Raw genomic sequence first — 27963 nt, 5'->3', positions numbered from 1 at the left:
GGGTGATTCATAGATTCTTAGCAAACACAATTACACAAAGGGGTAGGAATAAGGAGAAATTGACCGTAAACGATTTGTTCTACCTCAAGTGTATTAGAGACCCGAGGAGTTTCGTTAACATTCCCTATTGTGTTGGTTATTATCTCGCTAATGTAGTTTCGGGGATGAAATCGGGGAGTATTATAGGTGGTGGTATTTTCATTACTCTCATTGGAGAGTATTTAGGTGTAGATAAGCACCAAGGGGGTCCAATGAACGAAATAGAGGACGGAGGTGAAACTATAAGTTCAAACCTTTATCACGGTGCAAGGGTATTATTGATGAGACGTGGTCGGGTATATAGATACGAGGGACCTCAGCGACAGGTAGAGAGAGGTTCGGATGATGAGATGGAGGAGGCGAACAACATTATAGGAGTTGTTCAGGAGACTGCTCTTGATTTAGGAGTTCGTATGGAGGATGAATACATGACGAACTATGATAGGCATATGCAGTACGAGGCATGGCAACGCCGGAATGACTACGAGCATTCCCGGCAACGAGAGCATGGCCGATGGGATTATCATCAGCGCCAAATTATAAGCCAGTTGCAGCCTGGCGAGATGTATTATCCGACCCGACCCGCATACTATCCCGCACATCAGCCAGAGATGAGACCTCCCTATGATTCATATGATTATGACGCAGCATACCAGTACACCTATAATCAGCCATGGAACCCGGACGCGAACATGAATTGGGATCCATATCCTAATTTTCCTCCTAACCCACCTCCTGATCAGTAGAGATAAGTGGTAATTTTTATTTTTATTTTAAACACTTAACATTTTATTATGTTTATGTAATGTTGGATATTTTATTATTATTGTGTACTAATATTTTTCTTATAGTTTGAAAGTGGGATGCCAAAGTTCCATTTCAAATTGCATGTATGATTATATTTGTATTGTATGTATTCTATTTTATGCACAAAACAGGGTAAAACAACGCGTTTTCAAAGACTGGCATTAAGTTCAGCAAAAGCAAGTAATTTTGACGACAATGATGCAAAATGTATGTGAAATAACAACAAGACGGAATGAACAAATGACGTGCACCATTTATCATTCAGCAAACAAACGCCAATATATTTGGAAACTTTGGTAAAAATTTAATCATTTTCACACAAATCACCCTCAATAATTTAAATTGTTACTGATTTCTTGCAAATGAGGACATTGCAAGATCTTAAGTGTGGGAAGGGGTTAAATTCTTTCGGATTTTAAAATTTTTATATTAAACACTTGGTTACCATTAAAAATACTAGTAAAGCAGTAGTTGTATTAGAATCTAGTGCTCTCTGATAAAAAAGAACAGCCCTAGTCTTAAATACTGACTACCCAATTCTAGTAAAATTTTTCAAAATTTTCAATTAAATGAATTCAAATCATGTTTATACATATTTATGAACGATAAAACTAGGTTTTAACACCGAAATTATTGTTACCTCGGAAAGGACATAAATTGAGAAACAAACTAAAATGTCAAAATTCATTTAAAATGGAATAGAGGACGATAAAAAGAAAAATAAAAAGCCAAGTGTGGGAAAATTTACCAAGTTATTTTAAACATATGCCACATATATTTGTAACAAATAACTGAAAATACTTTTGCTTTGGACTAAACTAAACTGTTTTACCCGATGAAAGAAAAGAAGAGATGGATCTATACGATGAATCAATTCCATCACTAAAAGGAAGTAAAGTCTTCCGAAAAAGACACGCGCTTCTTGATTTAGGTCATGAAGTTGTCGTTCAGACCAGCTGTAGGTTGACGAAAAATCTAGAAAAGTCATCACTAAAATCAGCAGGAAATCCACGGACCTCAGCATTAAACAGGGTCGCCAAGTGGTCAGATTTATCCTAACCATGAGAAGGATTTATCTCGTACAATGGGGAGGCACCGTGCAAATTAGCTGGATAAGACTAATGAATCAGATCCCCAGAAAGGATAATCTCCTTAAAGATTAAAAATCAGCTTTTAAGACTGATATTACTCAATCCTAGAGATTGACCTTAAAGATTGAGAATTCAAACTCATGGAATTCAATGATATCTAAACTCGAGCGTGAACGAGAAAATATTTTGATCAAAAATACAAACCGATTTGTTTTCTGAAAACCCTATTTTCAATGCGTTCATTACCATTGAACGTAAAATCCTAGGAATTCACCTGGAATTCATTAGGTCACCTGAACTAAATCGGGTGTCAACCGTAAGAACGGTGGTTGCATAACATGGTCAAAGACAGGACCTTGTGCCAGACCGAAAAATTATAAGGGTGAGCTTTACTATTGCTCCTACCAAGGATAGTAATTGCGTCCGACACGTTATAGACATAATCAAAAGCATGTCACGGGACATTGCCTTAAACAGTTGCTTGTTCAACGCTTTCCTTTACAACCGGACGGTAGTTTGCCGAAAGGTAATATACGGAACAAGTAAACTGGACGTGTTGCTTTCCAAATACAAGGTTAGCAAGTGGGTGACACAAAACCGCAAGTTTTGAGCTAAAATTTTCAAATCTGAAACCCACCAAACCCACAAAAATATTTTGCAAACACCGGTAAAGGGTTATTCCGGAAAACTTATCTAGGGGAAAAACTAGATTTAATTTTCAAAAGATCAAATGTTTTCATAAAGATCCAATTTCCTTAATGGATCTAAATTTTTATAGTCATGTGGGACTGTAAACCATATCGTTACTACCATTGTTTATACCGCCGTATAGAAATCACTGATGTACAAAGTGTGAAGAATAAAAAAGTGATTCTAGTATTTCAAGACAATATTGCTTGAGGACAAGCAACGCTCAAGTGTGGGAATATTTGATAATGCTAAAAACGAACATATATTTCATAGCATTATTCCTCAAGAAAGACAAGCTTTTAGTTGCAATTGTTCTATTTACAAGAGATATTCGTTTAAATATTAAAAGTGAAGACAAAAGGCAGATTCGACAAATTGTAGACAAAAAGGTCCAAAGAGCTAAAAAGTACAAGATACAACTAAAAAGGTTCAAAATATTGATGAGGAACGTCTCAAAATGACAAGAGTACAAGTTACAAAACGCAAAGTACGCGATTTAAAATAATACGCGAGGACGTCCGAAAATCCGGAACCGGGACCTGAGCCAAGAAGAAACGCCCGACGCAACGGACCAAAAATATCTAGTCTACTATGCACAAGAATATAATATAATATATATATAATTATATATAATTATATATTATATATATTATTATTATTATATTACGTCGGCAAGAAGAAAACAAAAGTAGTTGGCTGAATCCAGGGTGGCCATGCGACTCGCATGGCCAGAAGCACAAAACCATGCGAGTCGCATGGTGTGAGATTGCTGGTCAGGTCCTATAAAAAGCCAGTTTTCTGACGAGTTTGATCATCCTTTTTCTCTTCCTCTTCATAAGTAATATATATTTATATTTATAATTTATATTTTAATTTTAATTATAATTCTAATAATAAGGGTATGTTAGCGAATGTTGTAAGGGTGTAAGTCGAAATTCTGTCCGTGTAACGCTACGCTATTTTTAATCATTGTAAGTTATGTTCAACCTTTTTATATTAATGTCTCGTAGCTAAGTTATTATTATGCTTATTTAAAACGAAGTAATCATGATGTTGGGCTAATTACTAAAATTGGGTAATTGGGCTTTGTACCATAATTGGGGTTTGGACAAAAGAACGACACTTGTGGAAACTAGGCTATGGGCTATTAATGGGCTTTATATTTGTTTAACTAAATGAAAGTTTGTTAATGTTAATATAAAGATTTACAATTGGGCGTCCCTATAAATTACCATATACACTCGATCGGACACGATGGGCGGGGTATTTATTTGTACGAATAATCGTTCATTTAACCGGACACGGGAATGGATTAATAGCCACTAGAATAATTGAAACAGGGGTGAAATTACATTCAAGGGTAATTGGTGTAATTGTTAACAAAGTAGTAAAACCTTGGTTTACACGCAGTCGATAACCTGGTGTATTCATTAAACAAAGTATTAAAACCTTGTTACAATTCGAATCCCCAATTAGTTGGAATATTTAACTTCGGGTATAATAATAATTTGACAAGGACACTTGCAATTTATATTTATGACTGATGGACTGTTATGGACAAAAACCAGACGGACATATTGAATAATCCAGGACAAAGGACAATTAACCCATGGGCATAAAACTAAAATCAACACGTCAAACATCATGATTACGGAAGTTTAAATAAGCATAATTCTTTTATTTCATATTTTATCTCTTTTATTTTATATTTAATTGCACTTCTAATTATCGCACTTTTATTGTTATTTAATCGCACTTTTAATTATCGTACTTTTAATTATCGCAATTTAATTTTATCGCATTTTTATTATTCGCAATTTCATTATCGTTATTTACTTTACGCTTTAATTTAAAGTCTTGTATTTATTTTATATTTTACATTAGGTTTTAACTGCGACTAAAGTTTTAAAATCGACAAACCGGTCATTAAACGGTAAAAACCCCCCTTTATAATAATAATATTACTTATATATATATTTGTATTTTTATAAAATTAAACTAATATAGCGTTGAGCTTTGTTTAAAGATTTCCCTGTGGAACGAACCGGACTTACTAAAAACTACACTACTGTACGATTAGGTACACTGCCTATAAGTGTTGTAGCAAGGTTTAAGTATATCCATTCTATAAATAAATAAATATCTTGTGTAAAATTGTATCGTATTTAATAGTATTTTCTGCTAAAATTTAATAGTATTTTATACCCCTCTGCTTTGACTTCAATCACTTATATCATCGTAACATCATCATCCTCGTATCATTTCCACATATTACCCATCGTGATCACAATCATAATCACTATTATAATAATATGCCATAATTATATTTGAGATTATCAATCATTATCGCTATCATTCATCACGTATGTAGTAGGAAACAACTTGATTCTTGGCCCAACCAACTAAACCAATCTCGGCCCAACATAACAGCTTGTTAACTTTTGTGATCCATTTAAATAAAAAGGCCCAACGACTTATGATAAACAATATACTGCCTAAGAAGTAAAGGGAAGAATTCGGCCCAGTTTCAAATCGTATATGCTTACCGTTCAATTATCTATGATCAATATTAAACTTTAAACTTGCCAAGTGGTGAGGTGAAGTTGTTGGCCACACTCATTTGGATCTTCTGGTGATGTTAACATCCACAACAAATATGTCAAATTCCACTTTAATTTATTAGACATTATTATATTTATATTGATCATCCTTATTCGTTTAAACACAGTAACTGGAAGTGGGTTTCGAATAAATAAAAGGAAACACAGAAGGTGCAAATGGTTGATAGCGGTTATGGTGGTAGTCGGATAGTGAAGCAACCGGTGGTGATTGAGGGTTCTCGGATAGAAGAAAAAAAATGGGACGAGGATCATGATGGTGGTTCTAGATTACAATATGGTGAAGGTTTAAAGAGTTGATTGCATAGTGGGTTTTGGTCTCGTAGTTATTCAGACCGAACAAGATCAAATTATAGCAATAAAAGAGATTAAAGGTGGTGGCGAATACGATGGTGATGGTTGTTTTCAAGGTGACCAAAGAACGGGATTCAAGGGACAAGAAGTTGATGGTGATTAATGGGTGCGAAGTGGTGGCGGCGTTTGGACGAATCACACCAAAAAGAAAGTGAGGTTAATGGTTTGGTTCGTTAAGTAATCAACAGAAACAACAATGATTGATCATCCATGTGTCTACAGTGGTTGTCAACGGTGGGACTAGGGTGATTGTAGGGTGGTGGTATTTACTAGGTGGTAGTGATGGTTTACATTATTTCTTTGGCTAGATGGGTTATGGTTATGTACATGTATACGTATGTCATGTATACATATATATAAATATGAAGAAGATGGATGGTGAGAGTTTCCTGGCCAAGAGGAGAAGAGATGGGTTGTTGTTCGGGGTGTGAATCCTCGGAGAAGAAAAACAAGAAGAAAGAGGAGGAAGAGAAAGGGGTTGTTTTCAGTGTGTTTCCCCATCATACTATATCTATATCTAATTATAGATAGTACTCCGTAAAATATTAGTGGAAGGAAAAACAAAAGACAAAATTTTTAATAGTAATTCAATCAAACTCAAGCAATAACTTTATTTAAACTTCCACCATTTGCGTAAATCATTGATTGATAACAGAATTATAATAAGACAATACGTAATAATAATTAATAATAAATTTTAAATGTGTTTGATGAAAGAAACAAAAAGTCATCTCAAATGATTCACTGTGCCGACAGTTTTCACGGACCGTATATCGTGTACCATTGTTAATCATTGGTGGATAAAAGTCTTCAGAAAAATCTCAAAATTTTAAATTAAATGTCTTTATTTATTGTGGTCATTATAGTATAGAATTCAGTCTGTAACTATTAAATAAAACTTACATTAATTATTCACTCCCAACCCTAAGTAAAATATAAAAAGTTGTAAAAATTCAACAAATAGTTTCTAAATATATTTTAAATAAGCATAAAATTTATAGAACTTATTTTCGTATCACCGTTTATTTTAAAATTACATAAGTTTGAATTTAACTTGCATTAATATCAATCGAAATATCAAACGAGTATTACAATCATTTAATATTTATTTTTAATATACTTTATTTATATACAGAGATATATTTTAAATAATAATTATTATAATATTCTATTTTTATTTTATTATTATTATTATTTTTTTTTATAACAACAACATATAATATTTCAAATTATATTTTGAATTATTATTTATATATGCATTCATACATATCTATTTACAATTAATTGTTCGTGAATCGTCGAGAGCAGTCGAATGTCAATTGAACACATGAACGTAGTTCCAAGATTTTTGAGACTCAACATTACAGACTTTGCTTATCGTATCGAAATCATATAAAGATTAAGTTTAAATTTGGTCGGAAATTCCCGGGTCATCACAGGAAGCCCATGAAATTTCCCCTCCACCAAGTAGGAATATCCAACCAGTAGTAGAAGAATGATCTTCCATATTGGTTATCCAACTTGCATCCGAATAACCTTCTAAGATAGAAGGAAAGCCGGTATATGTGATACCAAAGTCCTTTGTTTGCTTCAAGTACTTAAATACTCTATTCACAGCTTACCAATGGTGAGAACCCGGGTTACTAGTAAATCTACTCAATTTACCCACCGCATAGGCAATATCCGGTATAGTGCAAGTCATTGCATACATTAGACACCCTATAGCACTCGGGTATTTAAGTTGATACACAGCCAAACTCGTATTGGGTAAGAGCTTAAGAGTAGGATCAATGGGAGTAGTCACCAGGAAGGTATCCTCAAGATTGAACTTCTTGAGTATCTTCTCAATATAATGAGATTGAGTTATCGTGATACCATTATCACCACGAATGATCCTTATCCCAAGAATCACATCTGCAACCCCCATATCCTTCATCGAAAACTTAGATGACAAAAATTGTTTGGTCTTATCAACTTGATCTTGGTTAGTACCAAAGATCAACATGTCATCCACATATAAGAAAATAATCACACCATTCCCCTTGTGATCAAATTTTCTATACACACACTTATCCGATCGGTTGATTATAAAGCCATGAGACAAAATGACATCATCAAACTTTTGATGCCATTGCTTTGGTGCTTGCTTAAGTCCATACAAAGACTTAATCAACTTGCACACCTTTGTCTCTTGTCCCGGCATGACAAATCCTTCCGGTTGTCTCATGTGCACCTCCTCCTCCAAATCACTATTAAGAAAGGCGGTTTTTACATCCATTTGGTGAATAATAAGATTGTGAATTGACGCAACCAAGATCAACAATATAATGGTGGTGATACGCGTAACCGGAGCATGATTATCAAAATAGTCAATACCCTCCTTTTGCCTAAAACCTTGTATGACCAAACGTGCTCTAAACATGTCAACCGATCCATCAACTTTCATCTTCCTTTTGAAGATCCACTTGTTGTCCAAAGGTTTACACCAGGAGGCAAATCGACTAGAACCCATGTATTATTTTCCATGATAGAGTCTATCTCATCACGGATTGCCTCTTTTCAAAAGGCAACGTCACGAGACCTATGGCCTCATCATATGTCCTCGGATCCTCCTCAATATTATAACAATAATGAAATTGAGATATAACACTATCTCTAGCTCCTTCAACCAAGAATAGTTGAAAATCCTCACCATATGATTTTGGAGTTCTTTTCCTACTCCCTCTACGTGGCTCATGAGTCTCATTTGGAATTTCTTCCAATTGAGCACCTTGGGAGGTACTTGTAATAGGTACCATATACTTTGGTTTAGGTGTTGATGTGAACCTAGATTCATCAAATATTGCATCTCTAGATTCAATCACGGTATTAACCGAAATAGCATCATTTGGCTCAATGACAAAGAATCTATACGCCTTGAAATGCTCGACATATCCAATAAAAATGCAATCAATACCCTTTTCACCCAACGTTTTCCTTTTGGGTTCCGGAAGTCTCACGACCGCCCTACACCCCAAACTCGCAAGTAATGCAAGTTTGGACATTTGTTAAGCCAAAGTTCATATGGAGTCTTCTTCCAATTCTTATTGGGAACCCTATTCAAAATGTAACAAGCCGTTAACATGGCTTCCCCCCAAAATCCCTCACTCAAACCTAAATAAGACAACATGGAGTTAACCATCTCTTTAAGTGTCCTATTCTTCGTTTCAACTATACGATTTTGTTGTGGCGTATAAGGAGCGGTGGTTTGGTGAATCACTCCTATCGATTGGAAATATTCCGGGTCATAACACTCGCCACCTCGGTCGGTACGAAATGTTTTAATTGAACAATCAAGTTGCAATTCTACTTCAGTTTTATAGATTTTAAATTTGTCTAAAGATTCATCTTTAGAATGCAAAAGATACACATAGCAATACCTAGACAAATAATCTATAAAAGTAATCATGTACTTCTTGTTACCCATTGAAGGAGTAGCATGACGATCACATAGATCACTATGAATTAGTTCTAATAATGATGATTTCCGGTTTATTTCTCTAAAAGGATGTCTAGTGATCTTTGTTAGCATACAAGTTTTACATTTATCTAAATGTTTATCAAAACTTGGTATTAAGTCATCCTTAGACATTTCATATATTCTTTTGTAATGTACATGACCTAAACGAGCATACCATAACCGGAATCACAAGTACTAGAATTAATCATGCAAGTAGAATTAATGGCCCTAAGAACATTTTTGAGATTAAGCATGAACATATCATTGTTATAATACCCAAAACCAACAAACATACCACACTTAGAAAATATATATTTGTCACTTTCAAACACTTATTTGTACCCACATTTATTCAACATGGGACTAGATATAAGATTCTTACGCAAGTTAGGTACATACAATACATTATAAAGAGTAATAGTTTTTCCGGAGCTAAACTCCAATACAACATTTCCATAACCAACAACACTGGCAATAGATTCGTTGCCCATGTGCAAAACATCCTTATCCGCTACAAAAATCTTGAACCATTCACGATCCATGCAAGCATGGAAAGTTGCACCCGAATCTAACCACCATCCAATTGTATCATCCTGTACATAGAATGCATCAGAAATATGTGAAACATAGTTCTTAATTGGAATAGTCACAAAGTCAAAAATTTGACCTTAATTAGGAGTAGGAACCTTTGATCCTTGGCCCGCACCCGATGTGCTTCCTCCTTCTACCATCTTGACTTTGCAATCCCGCTTATAGTGACCGGGTTTGCCACATCTCCAACAAGACTTCTTGTCCTTCTTATTGGACGCATTCTTGTTGCCATCAAACTTTCGTTTTTGTTGTTTGGTTTCTTATTGTATTTGTTCCCATAGGATTTATTGTTGAGTCCCCAAAATAATTAAGGATTTAATTATGACAAAACTATAATTTATTTGCACTAAAATGTTATGTGCAGCCAGCACAAGTTTGTTTATGTATAGACAGCAAATATTGCTATGTCAAGTATTCAGTATGCTGCCTAGTCTACCATCACAAGATAGAGTGTATTCTTCGAATCAGCACATGATGAGTACTCAGCAATTCAAGAATATCAAGTGACTCATCATAAGAAGAACCAGTAAACCTGGTAAGCAACATACAACATAAGACAACCATGCTCCATTACAAGCATGGCGGTTTCCCGAGTGGTCTACATCAATTGTACAATTCAACAGAAGTCAAAGACAAAGTCGAACATGAAAGGACACGCGTCGGCGGCTGACAAGTGACCTTACAAGACCACGTGGGAATGCAGAAGTTTAACGCATGTGCAGACATGTGTTATACTTTGTCAATGCCTAGGGAACACAACATTCTATTTGTTTAAACAAATAGTGGTGCCAAACCAAATTGGGGTGTTCCTGCAAATAGCTACCAAAGAGGAAAGAGGAGAGCACGCTATCTGATGCAGTTGTCCCCACAAGTACAGACATCCTATGTACCAGTAGACAATAGAACCATTACACGGTTAATAGGACTACTATAAATTATTTTATCCACTATTGTAACAACTAGTGGTGTGAGTTTATTTATTTAGAGTCCAAAACGTGTAATAGCTTTAAGTTTATCCTCATACCTATACTTAGGTAAATCTGTATCAATCAACTATCATTCCGCCAAGGATAGTTGTAATTCTTTGTGATTTAATCAATAAAGAATAACAGTTGAAAAATTACCTTTGACTCTATTTAAATTACATGCTTGAATACTAAACTGTGTTTAATTGGTTTGTAAATTAAAAGAAATTGTATTCACCCCCCCCCCCCCTCTACAATACTCATGTTATTATTCAAGGGACCAACAACTGGTATCAGAGCTTCAATCATGATAATTTAATATCTTGGATCTGAATTCTCTCATGGCTGCATACTCAAATACAGCATACCTTGAAAACGGCTCATCCAATAGACCACCCAAATTCGATGAAGATGAGTATGAAACTTGGAAGGCACGGTTCATGCTTCACCTGGAGTCTATTGACCCACTTATGCCTGGTATTGCCACAGATGGTCCATTTATCCCAACTGAAACTATTGATTGCATCCCAGCTACCGCTGACATTCCTGTCATTCCTGGCAGAGAGGTTGTTCTCACTCTAGCCAAATGGGATGTTGAGGACAAACGTCGTGTTGGACTTGACCCTAAGATCAGAACTCTGTTAGCTATAACTTTACCTAACCACATGTTCAAACTGATGAAGATAAAGTTCAATGCTAAACTTATGTTAGACTATCTAGATGTTACTTATAAAGGAATGGATGAGGTTAGGCAGAACAAGATTATTGCTTTGAAAAGAGAGTATGAAATGTTCTTTGCCTATAAGAATGAGACCCTTAAGCAAACCTTCATTAGGTTTAACTCCTTAGTTGCTGACCTGCTTACTTTAAAAATCACATATACTGATTTTGAACAAGTAAACAAATTCATTGACTCACTGTCTACTAAATGGAAACCTGTCACTGACACTTTAAGAACCACCCAGACCTTTAAGAACTTTAACATGTCCTCTCTTTATGGACACTTTGGAACCATGAGAAGGCAGAAGCTAAACTTGAACTGAATTTAAAAGAAAACTTTAAGTCTGCCCCCACCCCCTCAAAATCCTCAAAAACTGATGATACTGCTCTTATTGCTGCTGCTAAAAGGAAAGCTCAAAAAGCTTTACTGGTTCAAAAGTTGATGGCAGAAGATGAGTCAGCTGAAGATGAGGTGGATAGTGGTACTGGGTTTGAAGAAAGTAGTGATGATGTGGAAGGGTTTGCTGAAGGTATGGCTTTACTGGCTAGGTAGTTCAAAAAGTTCAATCGTAATAGAACCAGCAAGCCATACAAAGGGAGTAAGAAACCAAGTGCTAGGTATATCAGCAAATCAGTCAAGGGTCCTAAATCTGAGTGTTACAATTGTGGGAAGGTTGGACATTTTGCTGCTGAATGCATGTCCAGGAAACCTTCAACATCACATGCTAACTCCTTCTCAAAAGCTGATAAATACAAGAACAAGTACAAAGCTATGAACGCTCAGATGAAGGAAAGTGCAAAGGCTAATAAGAAGGGAAAGAAGCCAGAAAAGGTTCTAGTTGCTGAGCATCATGATTGGGATGAAACCAGCTCTTCTTCATCTTCTGACAGTGATACTGATGATGATGATGCCGGTTATGCTTATGGTAAAAAGCTGTGTTTGATGGCCAATAAGGTCAAGGAGTCTGATGAGGATGCTAATGGTAGTATGTTTTTGGCTGATATGAGGGAAGCTGATCGAAAAAAGGATTCACCTCAATGGAAATCTGAAATGTTGTATAAGCTTGATAATTTTTGAACTTATACTGATGATGAAAAAGCTGAAATATTTGTGACGTGTGCGAGGTGGGGTACGAAATATTATTATTTTTATTACAAAATACGATACAAATTACACAAGTTTTAATTATTTATTTATGGAATATACCTAAACCTTGCTACAACACTTATAGGCAGTGTACCTAATCGTAGAGTAGTGTAGTTTTTAGTAAGTCTGGTTCGTTCCACATGGAGCTAATGATTACGTACTATATTTTTAACAACTATATTTATATAAAATATATATAATTATATATAGCAATATTATTTTTATAAAAGGGGGTTTTACCGTTTAATGACTGGTTTGTGGATTTTATACTTTTGCGTAAAGATAAATGATAATAAAAAAAATTGCAATAATTAAAATGACAGTAAATAAAAGTACGATGAAATATGAAATAAAAGTATTATGCTTATTTAAACTTCCGTAATCATGATGTTTGACGTTTTGATTTTAATTTATTATCCTGGGTTAATTGTCCTTTGTCCTGGATTATTTGATACCTATTTGGTTTTTGTCCATAATAGTCCATCGGTCATAATTATAAAATGCTCGTCAAATTAACCTTATTCCCGAAGTCAAATATTCCAACTAATTAGGGATTTAAACTGTAACAAGGTTCTAATACTTTGTTAATAATTACATCAGGTTATCGACTGCATGTAATCCAAGGTTTTAATACTTTGTTAACAATTACACCAATTACCCTTGTATGTAATCCACCCCTGTTTTAATAAGATATGAACATTAATTTACCCACTTGATCAGTTTGAATAATCAATTACCCAACCCGAATAATTAATTAAATGATCGTAAAAGATGTCGTATAAATGTCACTAAATAGGACATGCATAATCATTTAATAATTATTAGATTAACTAATTAGAAGATAGGTTCGACAGATTCTAATGAGTTGTCATTCGATTAGACCATACCCCCATCTTTTAATAGTCCATAGTTCAATGTCCACAAGTGTCGGTCTTTTGTCCAAACCCCAATTATGGTACAAAATTCAATAACCTCATCTTAATATTTAGTCCAACATCACGATTACTTCAGCTCAAATAAGCATAATAATAACTTAGTTACGAGACATTAATTTAAAAGGGAGAACATAACTTACAATGATTATTTATCGCGTAGCTTTACACGGACAGAGTTTCGACTTTAAAACCCGTAAAACATTTCTTACAATAACCCAATTATTATTATTATTTATCTTAAATTAAACTTAATATTATAAATATAAATATAAATATAGATTACAGAAAGAAAGAAATAAAATGTGAAGTGAAGGTGTGTCTATTTCTCGATGCACACTTCTCCTTTTATTGATATGAATATGCCTACTGTAGAAGAGTGGAAAGTGAGCTATCTTCAATTGATTCAATTTCATTCTTCCAATTCATCTGTCGACATACATAATATTATTATATATTATAATTATTATATTATTATTATTATTATGAATTATATATATTATTATATTATATTCTTATACATAGTTGACTTGTAATTTTAGCTCCGTTGAGTTGTACGTTGTTACTCGGTTTATGTCTCGGTTCCAGATTTTTGAACGCCTTTTCGTATGCTTAGATATCTTGTACTTTACGTTTCACAGCTTGTACTCTTGTCATTTTTAGACGTTATTCATCAATAAATTGAACCACTTGGATTGTATCTTGTACATTTGAGCTTTTTGGTCATTTGCGTCTTCAAATCATCGATTCTGTCTTTTGTCTTCACATTTATTTATTTAAACAAATATTACTTGTAAATAGAACAATTTCAACTAAAAACTTTACATATTGAAAGAATATTGCGCCTAAATATATGTTCATTTGGAGCACTATCAAATATCCCCACACTTGAGCGTTGCTTGTCCTCAAGCAATACAGAACCTGAAATTAAATCACACTTCACTCGAATCACTTTTTTATTATCACACTTTATACATCAGTGATTTTGATACGGCGGTATAAACAATGATAGTAACGATGTGGTTTACAGTCCCACATGACTATGAAAATTTAGATCCTTAAGGAAATTGGATCTTTATGAAAACATTTGATCTTTTGAAAATTCATTCTAGCTTTTATCCTAGATAAGTTTTCCGGAATAACCCTTCACCGGTGTTTGCAAATTGTTTTTGTGGGTTTTGTGGGTTTCAGATTTGAAAATTTTAGCTCAAAACTTGTGGTTTTGTGTCACCCACTTGTTAACCTAGTATTAGGAAAGCACACTTCCAGTATACTTGCTCCGTATATTACCTTTTGGTAAACTACCGTCCGGTTGTAAAGGAAAGCGGTGAACAAGCAACTGTTAAGGCAATGTCTAATGACATGCAGATGTTCATGGTCCACAACGTGTCGGATGCAATTAATATCCTTTGTAGGAGAAATAGTAAAGATCACCTTATAATTTTTCGATCTGGCACAAGGTCCTGTATTAGACCATGCTATGTAACCACCGCTCTTATGGTTGACACCCGATTTGGTTCAGGTGAACTAATGAATTCTGATGAATTCTTAGGAATTTACGTTCAATGGTAATGAACGCATTGAAAATAGGTTTTCAGAAAACAAATCGGTTTTAATTTGATCAAATTATTTTCTCGTTTAAGCTCGAGTTTAGATATCAGCGAATTCCATGAGTTTGAATTCTCAATCTTTAAGTCAATCTCAAGGATTGAGTAATATCGGGCTTAAAAGCTGATTTTTAATCTTTAAGGAGATTGTCCTTTCTGGGGGTCTGATTCATTAGTCTTATCAAGCTAATTTGCACGGCGCCCTCCCCATTTTACGAGATAGGTCCTCTCATGGTTAGGATAAGTCTGACCACTTGGCGACCTTGTTTGATGCTGAGGTCCGTGGATTTCCTGCTGATTTTAGAGATGACTTTTCTAGATTTTTCGTCAACCTACAGCTGGTCTGGACGACAACTTCCTTACCTAAATCAAGAAGCGCGTGTCTTTTTCGGAAGACTTTACTTCCTTCATTTCTTTTTCCGAAAGACTTTACTTCCTTTTAAATCAATTTGCACATTTCTTTCAAATATATTATAAGAAATCGGGTAAAACTGATTAAAATCGTCCAAAACAAAAGTACCTTCAATTATTTGTACAAAAATATGTGATATGTAATTTAAATAACTTGGTACATTCTCCCCACACTTGGCTTTTATTTATCTCTTTCTTTGCCTTTTTATTCTCCTCTTTTCCATTTTAAATGAATTCAAGCGTTTTGAGTTGTTTCTCAATTTATGTCCTTTCTGAGGTAACAATAATTTCGGTATTATCACCTAGTTTTATCGTTCATAAATATGTATAAACATGATTTTGAATTCATTTAGTTGAAAATTTTTCAAATTTTCACAAAATTTGGCAATTGAACCAAGTGTAAACCCGCGAGAATTTATAACTCTTCCCCATACTTGAGATCTTGCAATGCCCTCATTTGCAAGAAATCAGTAAAAATTTAAATTCATGAGGGCGATTAGTGTAGCAAAATAATTAAAAATACCGAGTTTGCAAATATTATTTTATATCACATTTGATATGTTACGTCTTGTCGTTAAAATTAGTAGATTTTGCTGAACTTAATGTCAGTCTTTGAAAATGCACTGTTTTACCCTGTTTTATACATAAGATAAACTACAAACATATATATACATAATATTTTTTTTTTATAAAACTTTTATTTATTAAAACAATTTAAATGAATAATTTTAAAAATTTTGTTTCCTTTTACTTTAGGTAGAGGTAGTTTCGGTACGTTTACCTAGTCCGTCCCTCAACAAAATTTAAAATTTGTCGTTTTAAAGCGATTGTTTTAAAAACAAAGATTTTCGGGTTTTTTAATTTTTTTTTTTTTTTTTGGCATACTTTAGATCAATAATATTAAAAATAATGATAACAAAATTTTTCGCCCCGTCTTTGGGTAAAGCAATTTCGATTCTATGATCTAGTCTTTAACTCATGACAAATTTTAGAAATCATTTTTTTAAACTTAGTGAAATAAAGTAAATTTTATTTTTTTTTAAATCACATAAAACTTAAATTTAAAAAGCATATTAATTTCATACAAAACCTACAAAACAAAAATTTAGAATGGAGGGAGAAAACTAGTTCTTTAGTGTGTGCTAGTGGAAATGACCAATCGGATTCCATTCTCAGAACTACACGAGAACAGAACAACTAACTCTAGACGGCATTTTTTTCTTAGAATATTTGAATCTCCCCACACTTAGGTAGTTGTGGTGTCAAAATTGTGATTAACTTCATCGTCAATTTCTTTTGGACCATAATCAACTTGCATATCTGTGACTTTTGCTTTAAGCCATTGGTCGGATTCCTGTGTAATATCCACAAATTCAACTAGTTTTGCCTTTTCTTTAGGCAAAAGATTGGATACTAACCGGTTACATATCCCCTTAATTCTAGCATCATAAACCCGTTTATAAAGTTTCTTCATTGAACTTTTAATAAAGGGGTCATTTAATTTCGTATCAATAATGGGGTTCTTTGTTATCAAGTCATCATTAGGTGTTACTTCATCTTCCCCACACTTAGGCGTTTTATTATTGTTAAGCACCATCGTTGGAGTTGGTAAAACAATATGGTTCTTACCAGTCGTCTTTATTGGTTCAACGGTTTTGGTTGGTGGAGATTTAGACTTTAGAATCACAAAGGTGACAGATTTGTCACCATCACTAAGTGTCACTCTACCCTTTCTTACATCAAATAACACCCCGGTGGATGCTGAGAATGGTCGACCTAAAATTAGAGGAATGTTTGAGTCCACTTCTATGTCAATGACAATAAATTCGACTAGAAAGGTTAAATTACCTACTTGAACGGATAGGTTGTCAGCAATTCCAACTGGATGCCTAATGGTTTGATCAAAGAGTCGAACAATCATTTTTGTTGGGCTTACTCACCTACACCTAATCTCTTATATAATGAAAGAGGCATAACACTCACACTCGCACCTAAATCTGCTAGTGCATCATACATGACACAATCACTAAGTAGACAAGGAACAATAAATTCACCCGTATCACCTAACCTGGGTGGAGGTTTTGGTGGAACTGTCTTCTCCGGGTTTATTTTTACGGTTTTTGTTTCTTGCACTTTCTTATTCTTTTTCTTTTTTCCTAAGGTATCACAAATTTTATTACCTATCATTTGCTCATACTCAACTCCTTTTCTTGGAAACGGGATGTGTGGTCTGTAGGGTGCCACCACTGGTTTTACATACTCGGGTGGTGGTGGTGGTGTAACTTCTTCATTGTTACTCACATCTAAAACCTTTCCATCTTCTGGAGCTGATTTTTCAGAATTTGTTGACACCATATTAACATTCTCATTCCGAGGATTTACTTCAGTATTACTCGGTAGCTTTCCTTGTTCCCTCTCACTCATCATGCTAGCAAGAGTACCTACGTGTTTTTCTAGATTCAGAATGGAAGCTTGTTGAGTTTTTAATGACTGATCAAACCTCTCATTCGTTTGGGTTTGAGTTGCAATAAATTGTGTTTGAGATTCAACTAGCTTTGCCATCATTTCTTCCAGATTTGGCTTTTTCTCTTCGGTTTGTTGTGGTGGTTTATACAAGCCAAGTCTTTGTTGATTGAAAGTGTTGTTTTGAGCTGGTTAGTTATTCGGACCTTGTTGGTTGTACGAGTTATTGTTTGGCCCATTTGGATTGTAAAGAATGTTTTGATTTCGATTGAAGTTTGGCCTTGGCGGTTGATAATTATTTTGATAATTATTTCCCGGCCTTTGGTTCATATAGAAATCATTCTCACGTTGTTCCATCGTTTGTTCAATGTGACAATCTTTCGTTAAATGTGGTCCACCGCATTGCTCACAACTGATTCGTATTGCGTGAATATCTTTAGTCATCTTTTCCATTCATCTCTCGAAAGCATCTATTTTTGCGGAAACGGAATCAAAGTCATGGCTATAATCATCTCTAGCCGCTTTAGATGAACGAAAAATATCTTTTTCCTGATGCCACCCATGTGAGTGGGAGGCTATGTTATCAATAATCTTGTGAGCTTTAGTTGCGGTTTTCTTCATAATAGAACCACCGGCTGCTGTGTCGATGTCTTTTCGTGTAGCAACATCTACACTTTGGTAGAATATTTGTACTATTTGATAAGTATCTAAACCATGTTGCGGACATCCTCTCAACATCTTTCCAAATCTTGTCCACGCCTCATATAGAGTTTCATTTGACTTTTGCGCGAACGTGGCAATTTCTCCTTGAAGTCTTACGGCTTTAGATGCCGGAAAGAATCTTTTAAGAAATTTTTCAACTAAGACATCCCATGTGTCAATCGCCTCTTCTAGTAACGATTCTAACCAATCTTTGGCTTCTCCCTTTAAAGTCCAAGGAAACAACATGAGATAGATCTGTTCATCCTCAATTTCTCTGATTTTAAATAGAGTACAAATCCTATTAAAGGTTTAAAGATGTTCGTTTGGATCTTCTTTTGGCGTACCACTATATTGGCATTGATTAGTTACCAGGTGTAGGATTTGTCCTTTGATTTCATAATATAGCGCATTAACGTCTGGTTGAATAATTGTGTGACCTTGGCCCATGCGTGTGGCTCTCATTCGATCTTCCATACTTAGAGGTTGCATTATTTCCATATTTAAATTTGTTGAATCTGAATCTTAGAAGATTCTGATTTAACAGTTTGTGGTTCAGGAGGAATGATTAGTGGTTTAGGATCTTGGAATTGTCCTTGAATATCCTCCGGGTTCTTAATTGTGAAGTCGGGTCCAAAAAATGGATTATCGGGATTTTGAGTTGGAGTACTTGGATTACTAGATGATGATTCTAAAGAAAAATCAACGACGATTATATTGGCTAGATGTCTTGGTCTGGTTACAGGTGGTGAACGTATGAAAGGTGGTGAACGTTTTGCTCGGTGCATTCAGTGAATACCCTACTAGTTATAAAAATAAAAATTATATAAGTTATCAAATTAATAGACTTTTCTGATTTTGCCCACGTTTTGAATAGCCAATAGATGCAGCAGGTAGCCAAGACCCTTTAATTCGGAAGTCCACAACTCACCACTAACAAATCCAACTATTACTACGAACCAAAAAATTGGATGTCTATTGATTTAATCGCTTAAAATAATTTTTCGTCGAAATTTTGAAATAAAAATCTATGTCCTAAAAACTAGAGCGTAGAAATGAGAAAGAGAAAGTACGTCGAAAATAAAGAAGTCGAAAATAAATGTTGAAAAAAAAAGTCAAAAATTATAGTTTTATGTCTAAAAACTTAGCGTCTAAAAACTTAAAACTAAAAGTAGCGGCTAAATTCTAAAAATCTAAAGGTTATGAAACTTAAAATGCAATTCAAAAGGAAATCGGCAACTAAGTTATAAGGTATTTAGAACTAGATTCTAAGGAATTACGACAACTTAAAATCTAAAACGCTAAAATCTAATTCGAAAGGAAAAAGATCTTAAGGGAAATTACGCAAAAACAAAAATACTCAAAATTAAAACTATAACTACGAACTAAGAAATATATAACAAAAATATACAATTAACAAAATATAAGGTTTTATCTAAGAATATAAAAATAGATTTCGAACGTACAAATTAAAACTACAAAACTAAAAGTAAAAAGAAAGTGTTAAATACTTAACCCTAATTTTTTTATTAACTAAAATTAATTAAACTTAATAGTACTATGAATGGAAGTTGTCTAATGAGTCTAGCCGAAGTCTCAATTCCAAATTTTTTTTTCTTTCTAATGTTACGATTGTTGTGCACCAAAAGAAGTGAATAAGTAATTGAAACTAATAATTAGCTTGGTACGTATAATTAAATAGTTTTGTTGAAAGGGCTATGTAAATATATATTTATTTATTATAATGGTACACTAGAAACTATTTAATTACCAAACGTTTAAAGTTTATGTAATATTTAAGTAACAAATTCAATTTCCTTTTAGAATAATTTAAGTTAGAATTATTAAAGTCAGACATTTGCTAAAAATTAAAAATCAATACCCTCTTGCTTTATCTGCTCGTGAAATAAGACAAGAAAGGAAAGGTTTAATTAAACTTTAAAAATCCCAAGGTGGGACCAAAATTGCACACGTAACACAACACCCTCTCTTCCTTTCTTGTATTTGTCAATAGAAAATAACCCCTAAGGTTGGTCCCACTTGCTACAACAAAAAACTTTCTTTGCCTATTCTCTGTTTCAGTCGACTGAGACAAAAAAATAACCACCCACTCCTCTATAAATTTGAAATTATCATACTAGAAATGAAACTAATTTAAAATTCATGGACCCATTTCGAAACAATCCTAATCAAAAAGTAGCTGGCGAAGAAATTTTTCTATTAACATATGTGTTCTTAGAAACTACTAAATTAGAATTAACTTAAAATTACTAAATCTAAAGGAGAGACACTGTAGTTAAAAAATTAAAATGGTTGGCAAATTAATCATTACAACCTAATATTAATTTTTTTTATCTTTTTAAAAATATAAATTAAAAATTTAGCGTTTCGCTGAGTCCCCGGCAGCGGCGCCAAAAACTTGATGTGTGCGAGGTGGGGTACAAAATATTATTATTTTTATTACAAAATACGATACAAATTACACAAGTTTTAATTATTTATTTATGAAATATACCTAAACCTTGCTACAACACTTATAGGCAGTGTACCTAATCGTAGAGTAGTGTAGTTTTTAGTAAGTCCGGTTCATTCCACAGGGAGCTAGTGATTACGTACTATATTTTTAACAACTATATTTATATAAAATATATATAATTATATATAGCAATATTATTATTATTATAAAAGGCGGGTTTTACCGTTTAATGACCGGTTTGTCGATTTTATATTTTTGCGTAAAGATAAATGACAATAAAATAAATTGCAATAATTAAAATGACAGTAAATAAAAGTACGATAAAATATGACATAAAAGTATTATGCTTATTTAAACTTCCGTAATCATGATGTTTGACGTTTTGATTTTAATTTATTATCCTGGGTTAATTGTCCTTTGTCCTGGATTATTTGATACCTATTTGATTTTTCTCCATAATAGTCCATCGGTCATAATTATAAAATGCTCGTCAAATTAACCTTATTCCTGAAGTCAAATATTCCAACTAATTAGGGATTTAAACTGTAACAAGGTTTTAATACTTTGTTAATAATTACACCAGGTTATCGACTGCGTGTAATCCAAGGTTTTAATACTTTGTTAACAATTACACCAATTACCCTTGTATGTAATTCACTCCTGTTTTAATAAGATATGAACATTAATTTACCCACTTGATCAGTTTGAATAATCAATTACCCAACCCGAATAATTAATTAAATGATCGTAAAAGATGTCGTATAAATGTCACTAAATACATAATCATTTAATAATTATTAGATTAACTAATTTGAAGATAGGTTTGACAGATTCTAATGAGTTGTCATTCGATTTGACCATACCCCCATCTATTAATAGTCCGTAGTTCAATGTCCACAAGTGTCGTTCTTTTGTCCAAACCTCAATTATGGTACTAAATTCAATAACCCCATCTTAATATTTAGTCCAACATCACGATTACTTCAGCTCAAATAAGCATAATAATAACTTAGTTACGAGACATTAATTTAAAAAGGAGAACATAACTTACAATTATTATTTATCGCGTAGCTTTACACGGACAGAGTTTCGACTTTAAAATCCGTAAAACATTTCTTACAATAACCCAATTATTATTTATCTTAAATTAAACTTAATATTATAAATATAAATATAAATATAGATTACAGAAAGAAAGAAAGAAAATGTGAAGTGAAGGTGTGTCTATTTCTCGATGCACTCTTCTCCTTTTATAGATATGAATATGTCTACTGTAGAAGAGTGGAAAGTGAGCTATCTTCAATTGATTCAATTTCATTCTTCCAATTCATCTATCGATATACATAATATTATTATATATTATAATTATTATATTATTATTATTATTATGAATTATATATATATATATATAATATATTATATTCTTATGCATAGTTGACTTGTAATTTTAGCTCCGTCGAGTTGTACGTTGTTACTCGGTTTATGTCTCGGTTCCGAATTTTCGAACGCCTTTTCGTATGCTTAGAAATCTCGTACTTTGTGTTTCACAGCTTGTACTCTTCTCATTTTTAGACGTTATTCATCAATAAATTGAACCACTTGGATTGTATCGTGTACATTTGAGCTTTTTGGTCATTTGCATCTTCAAATCATCGATTCTGTCTTTTGTCTTCACATTTATTTATTTAAACGAATATTACTTGTAAATAGAACAATTTCAACTAAAAACTTTACATATTGGAAGGATATTGCGCTTAAATATATGTTCATTTGGAGCACTATCAGTTTGACTACCTAAGAGTTGATTTATGTAGAGGCAGTAAACGTGAAGAAGTTTTGAAAAATGATAACAAATCTTTAAATGATAAACTTAAAAGCAAAATTGATAAAATTAAGATCTTGAAGGATGAAATTTCAAAACTTGAAAAATAAAATTTTGCTTTAAAGTCTCTTCACGTTGAGGCAGCAGATGTTAAGAACCAGCTAAACGACCTCAAGAAGGTCGTTGCTTCATGGTGTACATCTGTTCAACGCACAGCTAAGTGTGTAAATGAGCAGGTGCCTGCCCAAGTTGAAGCTTTCTTTCCTGGTGACTATGTTGCTGCTGCTGCTCTAGTAGAAGTTACTTACATGGACCCCATTCTTGAAACAGATCCTGAAGCTGTCTTGCCAAATACCTTTGCCAAGATAGTTAAGGGTAAAAAGGTCTTAACGAATAAGTTTGTCAGACCTACTGAGACCCCACCACCATCCATGAAAAAAAATTTGGAGGATGAAGTAAAAGCCAAGGAAACCAGTACTTCAATTGATGAAACTACTGATCCATCAAGCATTTGCTATATGACTCTAAAGGAAAGACGCATTAAAAGGGAAATCACTGAAAATAATCAAAGAAAGTTAAAATCAATTGATTCCTCTTCGTGTTCAAATTTCACCAATGCTGAGCCAGCTGATGAAAATTGTACTGGTCAACCAGTAGCTGCTGACAAGCCAGCAAAATGCAATACTGGCAAGTCAAAGGCAGCAATCAAGATTCTTAAGAATCGACCAGCATCAGCTGACGGTTCAGTAACTTCCCACACTGACTCGTCAAACAAAGGCAAAGCAGTATACCATGATTATGGTACTGGTTCTAAAAGGAAAGTTGCCCTTAAGGGAAAAGCTAAAGTGAACTAAATTGTGGAATCAAGTGTTGGGTCATCTATCATTGAGATAATGACTGTCAAGCTTGACCAGCTCATAGCTGCCATATCTGAAAGTAGACCCGATCTTACTGCACCCATTTACTCAGTGTATGACAAGTCACCGATACCAAATGTGAGAAAATGCTACAAATGTGGCAGCAAGTTTCACTTAGCCAACCAGTGTACTCTAACCCTAACCCCATCTGCTGCTGTGTCTTCAAGAAAACCAGCAGACAGGAAGAGATCATCAAAGATGACCCTTCCAGAACCCATCCGTAGATGGGTTCCCAAAAAGAACTAATCTCTTAGCTACTGTGCAGGGCATTCAAAACAAGCAAATCTGGTATCTCGATAGTGGTTGTTCGAGACATATGACTGGATGTAAGTCCCTGCTGATGGACAATCAAGAAAAGGATTGGTCCAGTTGTATCATATGGAGATAATTCGTTGGGTTACACAAAGGGTTTTGGTACTTTAATAAATGGGAATGTTACATTCAAATGTAGCATATGTCGTTGGGCTTAAACATAATCAGTATAAGCCAACTGACAAGCAAAAGTAAGATAGTCCAGTTCAGATGGAAGATTGGCACTATTTTTTATAAGACAAGGAAGCCACTGCTAACAGCAAAAAGACATGCGAACATGTATCAAATTGACATGAACACAGCAGTCACAACAACTGATACTTGTTTTTATTCAAAGGTAGCAGACAACCTCAAGTGGTTATGGCACAAGAGACTCTCACATCTCAACTTCAAAGATATTCATAAGTTATCTAGTAAAAGTTTGGTGTCTGGGCTACCCACAATGTCTTATGTGAAGGACAGATTATGTCCTGGATGTGAAAAAGTGAAGCATCACCATGCCTCATTCAAATCAAAGCAGATTTCATCTGTTGAGAAATCATTTCACCTTCTTCATATGGATCCTTTTGGTCCTGTTAATATAGTTAGCTGTAGTGGGAAGAAGTATACACTGGTGATTGTTGATGAATATTCCAGATATACTTGGGTGTTCTTTTTGAAGCAAAAGAGTGAAACTGCTGATGAAATTATCAATTTTATCAAAAGAATGGAACTACTGAATGGGCAACTGGTGAAGCAGCTTAGAAGTGATCATGGTACAGAATTCAGAAATGCAACATTGGAAGAATTTTATGCTGACAAAGGTATTTCACAGAACTTCTCTGCTGTGAGAACACCTCAACAGAATGGTGTTACAGAAAGAAGAAACAGAACTCTCATTGAAGCAGCAAGATCTATGTTGGCTGAGTCTGGGCTGAAAAATTCATATTGGGCAGAAGCTGTGAACACTGCATGTTTTAACTAGAATAAATCTTTAATTATGAAAAGACATCAGAAAACTGCTTATGAAGTTCTCAAAGGCAGAAGACCCTCAATTTCATTTCTTCATGTATTTGGCAATCCTTGTTTCATTCTAAACAATAGAGATCAGCTAGGCAAGTTTGATGCTAAGGCTGATGAAGGTATATTTTTAGGATATTCCAACATGTCAAAGGCATACAGGGTTTTCAATAAAAGAAGGGTCTATTTTGAAGAATCTATTAGTGTTACATATGATGAAACTGCCCCTACTTCATCTTCTGGTCAAGAAGATGAGGAGTTACTATTTTAAGAGCCAACTCAGCAAGCTCTTGATGATGATGAAGAACCAGCAAATAATCCCTCTCCAATCCAAGTTGATGGGTTCTCTAATGATGAGATGGAACACTCTGTTCCATCTGTGTCTAAACCATGTGGACCTACTAGCTCTACTGAAGTTTTACAACTGGAGCATAGGTCTTCTGGTTCTGAAGGATCTCAAGCTGGTACTGGTTACACTCATAATGAACAGTTGTCTCCCACTGCTGCTCATTTCTCTGAGCTAGCTGATGATCAAGATGCCGTGTGTTTCACAACAAGCTCACATGTTCATAATACTAGGTGGACAAAGGAGCATCCAATTAAACAAGTTATTGGTAATTTGGCAAGCGGTGTTAAAAAAAGAAGACATACAGCCAGCAACTTTTGTATGCATGTAAACTTTGTGTCTACCATTGAACCTACATGTCCTGATGAAGCAATCAAAGATCCAAGCTGGGCAGGAGCTATACAAGAAGAGATCTCCCAGTTTGATAGGAATAAGGTTTGGACATTAGTACCTCAACCTGATGATGAAACTAAGAAGATCATTGGTACCAAGTGAGTCTTCAAGAATAAGATGGATGAAGATGGGATTGTAATCAGAAACAAAGCTAGATTGGTAGCTCAGGGTTTCAAACAGGAAGAAGGATTAGATTATGGAGAGACATATGCTCCAGTGGCTAGGATGGAAGCTATTAGATTGTTTTTGGCATATGCTGCTAAGATGAACTTTAGGGTATTCCAGATGGATGTTAAATCTGCATTTCTAAATGGGAAGCTGCAAGAAGAAGTTTATGTCAAACAGCCTCCTGGTTTTGTAAGCAGTAAATATCCAGACCATGTCTACAAGCTAGACAAAGCTCTTTATGGCCTCAAACAGGCACCAAGAGCATGGTATGAGATACTTCATGTGTATCTCACTGGTATAGGTTTTAAAGTTGGAATAATTGATACCACTCTGTTCTTAAAAGAGATAGATGGTGATCTCTTACTTGTACAGATATATGTGGATGATATTAATTATGGATCTAAAAATGTAAAACATTGTCAAGATTTTTCAAAACTTATGTCAAAGACATATGAAATGAGCTTACAAAGAGATTTGCAATACTTTTTAGGATTGCAAATTAAACAACTTGATGATGGAATTTTTATAAGTCAAGATAAATATATCAAAGATATGTTAAAGAAATTTGGTCTGACCTGTTTAAAAGATATAGGTACCCCAATGGCAGCATCTATTAAAATAGATGCTGATCCCAATGGTGAACCAGTCAATATCACTGAATATAGAGGTATGATTGGATCCCTACTTTATCTTACAGCCAACAGACCAGATATTATGTTTGCCACATGTCTCTGTGCCAGATATCAAGCTGATCCTAAAGAGTCACACTTGCTAGCAGTAAAAAGGATATTTAGGTATCTGAAAGGTACTGCTAAACGTGGTCTTTGGTATCCCAAAGACCAGGATTTTGAGCTAATTGGGTATTCAGATGCTGACTTTGCAGGGTGTAAAATAGACATGAAAAGTACTACTGGTGGTTGCCAGTTACTGGGTGGTAGGCTAGTCAGCTGGATGAGCAAAAAGCAAAATACTGTATCCACATCTACGGCTGAGGCAGAATATGTTTCTGCTGGAAGTTGTACTGCTCAAGTACTATGGATGCAAAGACAGCTGAAGGACTATGGTGTTCATGTTACAAAAACTCCAATCTACTGTGACAACACAAGTGCTATTGCTATTACCAATAATCCTGTGATGCATTCAAGAACTAAGCACATTGACGTTCGATATCATTTCATAAGGGATCATGTTCAAAAAGGATATGTGGAGCTACATTTTATTTCAACAGACCAGCAGTTAGCAGATCTTTTCACAAAGCCCTTAGATGAGAAACGTTTTAACTATCTTATCTCTGAGCTGGGTATGCTTGAACTTTAAAATAAAAGACAACTTTGTTGGTATGCTGGCTCTACAATATGTAGGGCAAACCAGTAAGTCAAATTCTTTCACTTACTGTCTACATGTCAAACAGTCAGCACAACAAGGTCTTTTATATCATGGTTATTCAATGTTCAAAACGAAATAATAAATAGCTCACAATACTTAAATGATACCTTAAACCTGAAACTCATTTACTCCCAATGATTTACAATTAAATTCATTACATATTAAATGTCACAAAGAATTTTTGTATTTAATACAAATTTATTTTATGGTTTTTAACTTCAAATTGATTTAACAATTGTTGCATTTAATGCTTAATGGGAGGTATGAGTGTTCAAGCAGATTAAACGTCAAGTCAATAGTCTGTGTCCCCTCGAAAACGTGCCAGTCTGTCACATCTGCCCATGCGCCTGCAGATGACAGTTGCCATTTTCTCTCTCCTGCACTTTTTCCACCAATCCGAAAGGTTAAATAAGGCGATCAATTCCACATAATAACCTTCGGTTATTAACTCTTTGATTTTCCTTTCAAATACACACTTTTCTCTCTAAAAATCCCAAATGTTCAAATATTT

Source organism: Rutidosis leptorrhynchoides, chromosome 7, assembly GCF_046630445.1.
Source record: "Rutidosis leptorrhynchoides isolate AG116_Rl617_1_P2 chromosome 7, CSIRO_AGI_Rlap_v1, whole genome shotgun sequence".
NCBI classification, from domain to species: domain Eukaryota; kingdom Viridiplantae; phylum Streptophyta; class Magnoliopsida; order Asterales; family Asteraceae; genus Rutidosis; species Rutidosis leptorrhynchoides.
Note: the sequence above shows the minus strand (reverse complement) of the source record.